General features: G+C 45.9%; 1 long non-coding RNA gene across 1 annotated transcript in view; it reads left to right on the forward strand.

Annotated features, from left to right (window-relative positions):
- The window catches only part of LOC141160904 (uncharacterized), a 65791-nt gene that overhangs the window by 41710 nt on the left and 11218 nt on the right, over positions 1-12863 (forward strand). Inside the window, exon 3 of the long non-coding RNA XR_012250564.1 lies at positions 2384-2434. This is a non-coding gene — a long non-coding RNA (uncharacterized lncRNA). The remainder of the gene's footprint in view (positions 1-2383; positions 2435-12863) is intronic.

Consider the following 12863-nt stretch of genomic DNA (forward strand, 5'->3'; position numbering starts at 1 on the left):
GCAGGAGCTGTAGACTGTGGGGGCAACCCTGACTGACCTAGGGCCCGCAATCCTCGGCGTCGGGAGGACCTGTTCTGTCCCAAGGTCTGACTGGGTCCCGGCTTCCACTATGTTAACCCAGTGTGCTGTCAGTGAGATGTACCGTCTCTGCCCACAAGCACTTGTCCACGTGTCCGTGGTTAGGTGGACTTTCCCAGTAACTGCATTGTTGAGGGCTAATGTTTTGGGACACGTGCTTGTGTTATGCGGGGACGGCACACCGGGAGAAATAGTGGCGGCTGGGGACCGAGTACCGAGGGACGGCCGCCGCCATCAGGTTGCGGAAAGCTTCCACCTCCATGAGCCTAAAAGGCAACATTTCAAGCGCAAGCAGTCATGAAATGTGAGAATTTAGTAATGTGGCCTATGGGGCGTTGGTTGCGTATTTGCCCTAGCGTTCCAAGGACTGGGGTATGGACAACTGAACGCTGCGCTGGGACAAGGACGAGAACGTGCTTTCTGATGCTGCTACTTGAGAGTGTGCAACGACAGGTGCAGCGCAGGAGGCATCTTGGCATGCACTATGGACAGGGGATTGGCTTGCAGGCACAACAGCAGAAGAAGCAATGGTGGCACCTGCAGACACTGTTCCTGGACCCTGGGGTTCGGCCCACAAAGTCGGGTGCTTTGCTGCCATGTGTGGTGGTCAGGCTGGTCGTTTTGCCACCTCTGCTGATTCTGGCCTGGCAGGTGGTGCAAATAAGAAGGACTCAGAAGGACTGCTAGTTCAGATGGATATATATTTATATGTTGTGGTACACCTATACTAATTATGAAGAAGCAAATCTCTCCCTAGCTCAGCAGCACCTCTCCCTACACTGTTTGAGGGGAGTCTTATAGGAGGATGTCCCTGCAGTGTATCTAGTTTTCGGACCGCCCTTTTAGTGATTAAAGTAGCCATGTGAGAATAAATTTACTTAAACAGCGCTACACTTATGTAATGGACAAACGTGGCATTGCAACCTAGTCTGATTTTTCCTTTTTATTGAAAAGTTGAGTTACTCTCTCACTTTTCTTTCACTAAAGTCACAATTGTCAAAGATTCTAATCAGTTATTTCCATTCAGCATTTCTACATCACTGAAGAGCAAGTCAGGAACATTTTTTTGCACAAATGCATGTATTTGTGGCTATAAATAATTAGTGCTGTTTGGCTTCATTAAGATTTTTGCACTCTTTGCCTTCCACAGCCTCTCTGTCAGCGGCGGTCACACACAGAAAAGGGCCCCTGTGCAATAACAGTATATGGGCCCTTTGCAGTCCAATAGTTGTGCCATGACAGAAGCTCCTTGTTGCTTTGGAGGTAGATGTGGCCCCTGAACATTTCGGCCCCTGTGCAGCTGTGGAGGCTGCACCATTGATAAATCCACCCCTGCTCTGTGTTACATTGTCTATTGCAGGTTGCAGAATGAGTTAACTGAAAATCAGTCATCATCACATTGATAGGGAGACCGATCACTCAAGAAGTGGTCAGAACTTGTCCGGAGACCCTCCGGAGTGATATGGAGCTGATACAAGAGGATGGACGCAGGTTTATACTTGTGTAGTGTGACAATGACTTTATTCTTTAGTTACAATGTAGCAGCTTTAAGCGCCGTCTTCTGAACCAGTGTTTCTGTCCACACAAGATGAAGGAGGCGAAACGCAGTCATCTCCGGCCGCTCTAATAACAGATACGACCGCGGCTCTGCCTGTAACTAACAGAATTATCTCTGGCCTCCAGAAGTCATTAGAGTCTCTGAAAACCCATGGTTTCTGTACAAATGTATTGATATTCTCAGTATGAATAAAATATAACGTCCTTTCTGCTCACAACTAATTGTATCATTTAAAATCCCAAATGAGGAAGGAGGACCGTGTCCGCAGCGGCGCTCACATAGACGGAGCAGAGGCGAGAAGTCCCTCAGGCCAACATGGAAGACGTAAGAACTGCTGCCATTGGTCCACTGGGCTGAACATAAAAAAAGGGATGGAAATTGGCAGAAACGCGCTGGAAATTCTGTCGTCTTGGGAAATTTAAACTGCTAACAAACCTAGAAAGTATCCGAGGTCGCTGTGAGGACAGAAGCAGAAATACACCCGTGAAGGTGGTAGCTGTATCCTCCGTCAGCTGTGTGCATTTCACACTGAATACATTACCTGAGCACTCAGGAGAGGAGCGTCAACCTGACAACGCGTTTCACAGGCACACATAAAATGTTTGGTAATAAAATAAAAACCGTCAGAAACAGCAATTAATGAACTGTGAATGGACAGAGAATGAAGAATTAATTAGAAATGTACAGACAAGGAATAAATGGAATCATTTGTGTTTCTAATTGTATAATTTTATTCTAATTTCCCAGGTGTTTAATATACAAAGTCCATCTACAGACTGGCTATAGCGCGGATATCTGGTGAGAAAACAATTTATTGACTTCTATGGGAAACAGTATGTATAATAATGGACACCGAAAGGGAGGAGGAAGTGAACTGTCCTCAATGCCTATAGTCAATGCTAGCTATACCTGGTGACTGCAGACAGGATCTTATCATGTATCTCTGTATACAGGGAGCTCCCCCTAGTGGTGGCTGCAGACAGGATATCATCATGTATCTCTGCATACAGGGAGTTCCCCCTAGTGGTGGCTGCAGACAGAATCTTATCATGTATCTCTGTATACAGGGAGCTCCCCCTAGTGGTGGCTGCAGACAGAATCTTACCATGTATCTCTGTATACAGGGATCTCCCTCTAGTGGTGGCTGCAGACAGAATCTTATCATGTATCTCTGTATACAGGGAGCTCCCCCTAGTGGTGGCTGCAGACAGAATCTTATCATGTATCTCTGTATACAGGGAGCTCCCTCTAGTGGTGGCTGCAGAGACAATCTTATCATGTATCTCTGTATACAGGGAGCTCCCCCTAGTGGCGGCTGCAGACAGGATCTTATCATGTATCTCTGTATACAGGGAACTCCCCCTAGTGGTGGCTGCAGACAGAATCTTATCATGTATCTCTGTATACAGGGAGCTCCCCCTAGTGGTGGCTGCAGACAGGATCTTATCATGTATCTCTGTATACAGGGAACTCCCCCTAGTGGTGGCTGCAGACAGGATCTTATCATGTATCTCTGTATACAGGTAGCTCCCCCTAGTGGTAGCTGCAGACAGGATCTTATCATGTATGTCTGTATACAGGGAGCTCCCCCTAGTGGTGGCTGCAGACAGAATCTTATCATGTATCTCTGTATACAGGGAGCTCCCCCTAGTGGTGGCTCCAGACAGGATCTTATCATGTATCTCTGTATACAGGGAGCTCCCCCTAGTGGTGGCTGCAGACAGGATCTTATCATGTATCTCTGTATACAGGGAGCTCCCCCTAGTGATGGCTGCAGACTGAATCTTATCATGTATCTCTGTATACAGGGAGCTCCCCCTAGTGGTGGCTGCAGACAGAATCTTATCATGCATCTCTGTATACAGGGAGCTCCTCCTAGTGGTGGCTGCAGACAGAATCTTATCATGTATCTCTGTACACAGGGAGCTCCCCCTAGTGGTGGCTGCAGACAGGATCTTATCATGTATCTCTGTATACAGGGAGCTCCCCCTAGTGGTGGCTGCAGACAGGATCTTATCATGTATGTCTGTATACAGGGAGCTCCCCCTAGTGGTAGCTGCAGACAGGATCTTATCCTGTATGTCTGTATACAGGGAGCTCCCCCTAGTGGTGGCTGCAGACAGAATCTTATCAGGTATCTCTGTATACAGGGAGCTCCCCCTAGTGGTGGCTGCAGACAGAATCTTATCATGTATCTCTGTATACAGGGAGCTCCCCCTAGTGGTGGCTCCAGACAGGATCTTATCATGTATCTCTGTATACAGGTAGCTCCCCCTAGTGGTGGCTGCAGACAGGATCTTATCATGTATGTCTGTATACAGGGAGCTCCCCCTAGTGGTAGCTGCAGACAGGATCTTATCCTGTATGTCTGTATACAGGGAGCTCCCCCTAGTGGTGGCTGCAGACAGAATCTTATCAGGTATCTCTGTATACAGGGAGCTCCCTCTAGTGATAGCTGCAGACAGAATCTTATCATGTATCTCTGTATACAGGGAGCTCCCCCTAGTGGTGGCTGCAGACAGAATCTTATCATGTATCTCTGTATACAGGGAGCTCCCCCTAGTGGTGGCTGCAGACAGTATCTTATCATGTATCTCTGTATACAGGTAGCTCCCCCTAGTGGTGGCTGCAGACAGGATCTTATCATGTATGTCTGTATACAGGGAGCTCCCCCTTGTGGTGGCTGCAGACAGGATCTTATCCTGTATGTCTGTATACAGGGAGCTCCCCCTAGTGGTGGCTGCAGACAGAATCTTATCATGTATCTCTGCATACAGGAAGCTCCCCCTAGTGGTGGCTGCAGACATAATCTTATCATGTATATCTGTATACAGGGAGCTCCCTCTAGTGGTGGCTGCAGACAGAATCTTATCATGTATATCTGTATACAGGGAGCTCCGTCTAGTGGTGGCTGCAGACACAATCTTATCATGTATATCTGTATACAGGGAGCTCACCCTAGTGGTGGCTGCAGACAGAATCTTATCATGTATCTCTGTATACAGGGAGCTCCCTCTAGTGATAGCTGCAGACAGAATCTTATCATGTATATGTGTATGCAGGGAGCTCCCTCTAGTGATAGCTGCAGACAGAATCTTATCATGTATCTCTGTATACAGGAAGCTCCCCCTAGTGGTGGCTGCAGACAGGATCTTATCATGTATATCTGTAAACAGGGAGCTCCCTCTAGTGGTGGCTGCAGACACAATCTTATCATGTATCTCTGTATACAGGGAGCTCCCCCTAGTGGTGGCTGCAAACAGAATATTATCATGTATCTCTGTATACAGGGAGCTCCCCCTAGTGGTGACTGCAGACATGATCTTATCATGTATCTCTGTATACAGGGAGCTCCCCCTAGTGGTGGCTGCAGACAGAATCTTATCATATATCTCTGTATACAGGGAGCTCCACCTAGTGGTGGCTGCAGACAGGATCTTATCATGTATATCTGTATACAGCGAGCTCCCCCTAGTGGTGGCTGCAGACAGAATCTTATCATGTATCTCTGTATACTGGAAGCTCCCCCTAGTGGTGGCTGCAAACAGAATATTATCATGTATCTCTGAATACAGGGAGCTCCCCCTAGTGGTGGCTGCAGACAGAATCTTATCATGTATCTCTGTATACAGGAAGCTCCCCCTAGTGGTGGCTGCAAACAGAATATTATCATGTATCTCTGCATACAGGGAGCTCCCCCTAGTGGTGGCTGAAAACAGAATATTATCATGTATCTCTGTATACAGGGAGCTCCCCCTAGTGGTGGCTGCAGACAGAATCTTATCATGTATCTGTATACAGGGAGCTCCCCCTAGTGTTGGCTGCAGACAGAATCTTATCACGTATCTCTATATACAGGGAGCTCCCCCTAGTGGTGGCTGCAGACAGGATCTTATCATGTATCTCTGTATACAGGAAGCTCCCCCTAGTGGTGGCTTCAGACAGAATCTTATCATGTATCTCTGTATACAGGGAGGTCCCCCTAGTGTTGGCTGCAGGCAGGATCTTATCATGTATCTTAGTGTAAGGGGAGCTCCCCCTAGTGGTGTCTGCATACAGCATCTTATCATGTATCTCTGTATACAGGGAGCTCTCCCTAGTGGTGGCTGTAGACAGATTCTTATCATGTATCTCTGTATACAGGAAGCTCCCCCTAGTGTTGGCTGCAGGCAGGATCTTATCATGTATCTTAGTGTAAGGGGAGCTCCCCCTAGTGGTGTCTGCATACAGCATCTTATCATGTATCTCTGTATACAGGGAGCTCTCCCTAGTGGTGGCTGTAGACAGATTCTTATCATGTATCTCTGTATACAGGGAGCTCCCCCTAGTGGTGGCTGCAAACAGAATGTTATCATGTATCTCTGTATACAGGGAGCTCCCCCTAGTGGTGGCTGCAGACAGAATCTTATCATGTATCTCTGTATACAGGGAGCTCCCCCTAGTGGTGGCTCCAGACAGGATCTTATCATGTATCTCTGTATACAGGTAGCTCCCCCTAGTGGTGGCTGCAGACAGGATCTTATCATGTATGTCTGTATACAGGGAGCTCCCCCTAGTGGTAGCTGCAGACAGGATCTTATCCTGTATGTCTGTATACAGGGAGCTCCCCCTAGTGGTGGCTGCAGACAGAATCTTATCAGGTATCTCTGTATACAGGGAGCTCCCCCTAGTGGTGGCTCCAGACAGGATCTTATCATGTATCTCTGTATACAGGCAGCTCCCCCTAGTGGTGGCTGCAGACAGAATCTTATCATGTATCTCTGTATACAGGGAGCTCCCCCTAGTGGTGGCTCCAGACAGGATCTTATCATGTATCTCTGTATACAGGTAGCTCCCCCTAGTGGTGGCTGCAGACAGGATCTTATCATGTATGTCTGTATACAGGGAGCTCCCCCTAGTGGTAGCTGCAGACAGGATCTTATCCTGTATGTCTGTATACAGGGAGCTCCCCCTAGTGGTGGCTGCAGACAGAATCTTATCAGGTATCTCTGTATACAGGGAGCTCCCTCTAGTGATAGCTGCAGACAGAATCTTATCATGTATCTCTGTATACAGGGAGCTCCCCCTAGTGGTGGCTGCAGACAGAATCTTATCATGTATCTCTGTATACAGGGAGCTCCCCCTAGTGGTGGCTGCAGACGGTATCTTATCATGTATCTCTGTATACAGGTAGCTCCCCCTAGTGGTGGCTGCAGACAGGATCTTATCATGTATGTCTGTATACAGGGAGCTCCCCCTTGTGGTGGCTGCAGACAGGATCTTATCCTGTATGTCTGTATACAGGGAGCTCCCCCTAGTGGTGGCTGCAGACAGAATCTTATCATGTATCTCTGCATACAGGAAGCTCCCCCTAGTGGTGGCTGCAGACATAATCTTATCATGTATATCTGTATACAGGGAGCTCCCTCTAGTGGTGGCTGCAGACAGAATCTTATCATGTATATCTGTATACAGGGAGCTCCGTCTAGTGGTGGCTGCAGACACAATCTTATCATGTATATCTGTATACAGGGAGCTCACCCTAGTGGTGGCTGCAGACAGAATCTTATCATGTATCTCTGTATACAGGGAGCTCCCTCTAGTGATAGCTGCAGACAGAATCTTATCATGTATATGTGTATGCAGGGAGCTCCCTCTAGTGATAGCTGCAGACAGAATCTTATCATGTATCTCTGTATACAGGAAGCTCCCCCTAGTGGTGGCTGCAGACAGGATCTTATCATGTATATCTGTAAACAGGGAGCTCCCTCTAGTGGTGGCTGCAGACACAATCTTATCATGTATCTCTGTATACAGGGAGCTCCCCCTAGTGGTGGCTGCAAACAGAATATTATCATGTATCTCTGTATACAGGGAGCTCCCCCTAGTGGTGACTGCAGACATGATCTTATCATGTATCTCTGTATACAGGGAGCTCCCCCTAGTGGTGGCTGCAGACAGAATCTTATCATATATCTCTGTATACAGGGAGCTCCACCTAGTGGTGGCTGCAGACAGGATCTTATCATGTATATCTGTATACAGCGAGCTCCCCCTAGTGGTGGCTGCAGACAGAATCTTATCATGTATCTCTGTATACTGGAAGCTCCCCCTAGTGGTGGCTGCAAACAGAATATTATCATGTATCTCTGAATACAGGGAGCTCCCCCTAGTGGTGGCTGCAGACAGAATCTTATCATGTATCTCTGTATACAGGAAGCTCCCCCTAGTGGTGGCTGCAAACAGAATATTATCATGTATCTCTGCATACAGGGAGCTCCCCCTAGTGGTGGCTGAAAACAGAATATTATCATGTATCTCTGTATACAGGGAGCTCCCCCTAGTGGTGGCTGCAGACAGAATCTTATCATGTATCTGTATACAGGGAGCTCCCCCTAGTGTTGGCTGCAGACAGAATCTTATCACGTATCTCTATATACAGGGAGCTCCCCCTAGTGGTGGCTGCAGACAGGATCTTATCATGTATCTCTGTATACAGGAAGCTCCCCCTAGTGGTGGCTTCAGACAGAATCTTATCATGTATCTCTGTATACAGGGAGGTCCCCCTAGTGTTGGCTGCAGGCAGGATCTTATCATGTATCTTAGTGTAAGGGGAGCTCCCCCTAGTGGTGTCTGCATACAGCATCTTATCATGTATCTCTGTATACAGGGAGCTCTCCCTAGTGGTGGCTGTAGACAGATTCTTATCATGTATCTCTGTATACAGGAAGCTCCCCCTAGTGTTGGCTGCAGGCAGGATCTTATCATGTATCTTAGTGTAAGGGGAGCTCCCCCTAGTGGTGTCTGCATACAGCATCTTATCATGTATCTCTGTATACAGGGAGCTCTCCCTAGTGGTGGCTGTAGACAGATTCTTATCATGTATCTCTGTATACAGGGAGCTCCCCCTAGTGGTGGCTGCAAACAGAATGTTATCATGTATCTCTGTATACAGGGAGCTCCCCCTAGTGGTGGCTGCAGACAGGATCTTATCATGTATCTCTGCATACAGGGAGCTCCCCTTAGTGGTGACTGGAGGCAGAATCTTATCATATATCTCTGTATACAGGGAGCTCCCCCTAGTGGTGGCTGCAGACAGGATCTTATCATGTATCTCTGCATACAGGGAGCTCCCCTTAGTGGTGACTGGAGGCAGAATCTTATCATGTGTCTCTGTATACAGGGAGCTCCCCCTAGTGGTGAATGCAGACAGGATCTTATCATGCATCTGTTTATACAAGGAGCTCCCCCTAGTGATGGCTGCAGACAGATTCTTATCATGTATCTCTGTATACAGGGAGCTCCCCCTAGTGGTGGCTGCAGACAGAATCTTATCATGTATCTCTGTAAATAGGGAGCTCCCCCTAGTGTTGGCAGCAGACAGGATCTTATCATGTATCTCTGTATACAGGGAGCTCCCCCTAGTGGTGGCTGCAGACAGGATCTTATCATGCATCTGTATACAGGGAGCTCCTCCTAGTGGTGACTGTAGACAGATTCTTATCATGTATCTCTGTATACAGGGCGCTCCCCCTAGTGGTGGCTGCAGACAGAATGTTATGTATCTCTGTATAGAGGGAGCTCCCCCCTAGTGGTGACCACAGACAGGATCTCATCATGTATCTCTGTATACAGGGAGCTCCCCCTAGTGGTGACTGCATACAGTATCGTATCATGTATCTCTGCATACAGGGAGCTCCCCCTAGTGTTGGCAGCAGACAGGATCTTATCATGTATCTCTGTATACAGGGAGCTCCCCCTTGTGGTGGCTGCAGACAGGATCTTATCATGTATCTCTGTATACAGGGAGCTCCCCCTAGTGTTGGCAGCAGACAGGATCTTATCATGTATCTCTGTATACAGGGAGCTCCTCCTAGTGGTGACTGTAGACAGATTCTTATCATGTATCTCTGTATACAGGGAGCTCCCCCTAGTGGTGGCTGTAGACAGATTCTTATCATGTATCTCTGTATACAGGGCGCTCCCCCTAGTGGTGGCTGCAGACAGGATCTTATCATGTATCTCTGTATACAGGGAGCTCCCCCTAGTGGTGGCTGCAGACAGGATCTTATCATGTATCTCTGTGTACAGGGCGCTCCCCCTAGTGGTGGCTGCAGACAGAATCTTATCATGTATCTCTGTATACAGGGAGCTCCCCCTAGTGGTGGCTGCAGATAGAATCTTATCATGTTTCTCTGTATACAGGGAGCCCCCCCTAGTGGTGACTGCAGACAGGATCTTATCATGTATCTCTGTATACAGGGAGCTCCTCCTAGTGGTGACTGTAGACAGATTCTTATCATGTATCTCTGTATACAGGGCGCTCCTCCTAGTGGTGGCTGCAGTCAGATATATTTTATCATATTCCTGCATTAGGCAACTGAATTATGCTCTATAGTTACTACAATATATTATAAATGGTCAATAAACGTAACTGATGTCCCCCCATTCTGATCTCTCCATACTCACTGGGTAGGTGGAAATTTCCTAGCAAGATTTGGATTTTGATATCTGTAAATAATCATGTAAATGTTCTTCTTTCTTCGTCTTCCTTGTTAGGATCATAAATCTATTTGCCTTAGAAATTCCCTTAAGGCTGAACCAGAAGCAGAGTGAATAGGAGATTAATGATCCACGAATATTAAACAGGAAAGTTCTATATCTAGATGTTTATTTCATTCCGTCTACAAAGACACCGGGGAGTCCGAGTCTCTGCTCCTCTCATCTTCCATCACTGCAATGAAATAGGATTTATCACCATTTACTGCAACTAATAATCGACATAACAATGACAAGTCTAATGTTAATCATTTCTTTTACTCTCCTGTGCCTAAAGGGGTCACCCAGTCCCCCAAAATCCCACTCCGGTATGGCACCCTACGAATAAGAGATATGTAGGATCTGTAGATGCTTGATGAGAAACATGGAGCATTATACTGTCTAATCATACTTTGGTTACATTTTGGTTCAATTTCTTCCATGTGGGTTCTGATATCCGACATTTTGGTTATTCTTCGCCTGCTTTTTAATATGATACAACAAGTAGATCTGAAATGTGTGACATCAAATTGTGCCATAATTATGGTGCACATAGTAAACCAGCACCAGTATATTAACAATAAAAATCTGTCACATCTAATAAATTGCAAAATTTCAATCCAAATTTCAATATGTGATATCAATAGACAGGAATAACTGGTAAACTCATCTCTAGGTACAATTTTTACAAACAAAACTGGTTGTAGATTATTATTTATCTATTGCTTATTTCTGGTTCATCTTTTATGTTTGTGTTTTACTTTAAATTCCACTATATTTATTATGTATATTACATTACTGACCCTGTACTGATCCTGAGTTACATCCTGTATTATACCCCAGAGCTGCACTCACTATTCTGCTGGTGCAGTCACTGTCTACATACATTACATTACTGATCCTGAGTTACATCCTGTATTATACCCCAGAGCTGCACTGACTATTCTGCTGGTGCAGTCACTGTGTACATACATTACATTACTGATCCCGAGTTACATCCTGTATTATACCCCAGAGCTGCACTCACTATTCTGCTGGTGCAGTCACTGTGTACATACATTACATTACTGATCCTGAGTTACATCCTGTATTATACCCCAGAGCTGCACTCACTATTCTGCTGGTGCAGTCACTGTGTACATACATTACATTACTGATCCTGAGTTACACCCTGTATTATACTCCAGAGCTGCACTCACTATTCTGCTGGTGCAGTCACTGTCTACATACATTACATTACTGATCCTGAGTTACATCCTGTATTATACTCCAGAGCTGCACTCACTATTCTGCTGGTGCAGTCACTGTGTACATACATTACATTACTGATCCTGAGTTACATCCTGTATTATACTCCAGAGCTGCACTCACTATTCTGCTGGTGCAGTCACTGTCTACATACATTACATTACTGATCCTGAGTTACATCCTGTATTATACTCCAGAGCTGCACTCATTATTCTGCTGGTGCAGTCACTGTGTACATACATTACATTACTGATCCTGAGTTACACCCTGTATTATACTCCAGAGCTGCACTCACTATTCTGCTGGTGCAGTCACTGTGTACATACATTACATTACTGATCCTGAGTTACATCCTGTATTATACTCCAGAGCTGCACTCATTATTCTGCTGGTGCAGTCACTGTGTACATACATTACATTACTGATCCTGAGTTACATCCTGTATTATACTCCAGAGCTGCAATCACTCTTCTGCTGGTGCAGTCACTGTGTACATACATTACATTACTGATCCTGAGTTACATTCTGTATTATATTCCAGAGCTGCTCTCATTATTCTGCTGGTGCAGTCACTGTGTACATACATTACATTACTGATCCTGAGTTACATCCTGTATTATACTCCAGAGCTGCACTCACTATTCTGCTGGTGCAGTCACTGTGTACATACATTACATTACTGATCCTGAGTTACATCCTGTATTATACTCCAGAGCTGCACTCACTATTCTGCTGGTGCAGTCACTGTGTACATACATTACATTACTGATCCTGAGTTACATCCTGTATTATACTCCAGAGCTGCACTCACTATTCTGCTGGTGCAGTCACTGTGTACATACATTACATTACTGATCCTGAGTTACATCCTGTATTATACTCCAGAGCTGCACTCACTATTCTGCTGGTGCAGTCACTGTGTACATACATTACATTACTGATCCTGAGTTACATCCTGTATTATACTCCAGAGCTGCACTCACTATTCTGCTGGTGCAGTCACTGTGTACATACATTACATTACTGATCCTGAGTTACATCCTGTATTATACTCCAGAGCTGCACTCACTATTCTGCTGGTGCAGTCACTGTGTACATACATTACATTACTGATCCTGAGTTACATCCTGTATTATACTCCAGAGCTGCACTCACTATTCTGCTGGTGCAGTCACTGTGTACATACATTACATTACTGATCCTGAGTTACATCCTGTATTATACTCCAGAGCTGCACTCACTATTCTGCTGGTGCAGTCACTGTGTACATTCATTACATTACTGATCCTGAGTTACCTCCTGTATTATACTGCAGAGCTGCACTCACTATTCTGCTGGTGCAGTCACTGTGTACATACATTACATTACTGATCCTGAGTTACATCCTGTATTATACTCCAGAGCTGCACTCACTATTCTGCTGGTGCAATCACTGTGTACATAAATTACATTACTGATCCTG

The sequence above is a fragment of the Phyllobates terribilis genome, unplaced genomic scaffold (assembly GCF_046119375.1).
Source record: "Phyllobates terribilis strain yellow unplaced genomic scaffold, ASM4611937v1 Scaffold_9__5_contigs__length_417890890, whole genome shotgun sequence".
NCBI lineage: Eukaryota > Metazoa > Chordata > Amphibia > Anura > Dendrobatidae > Phyllobates > Phyllobates terribilis.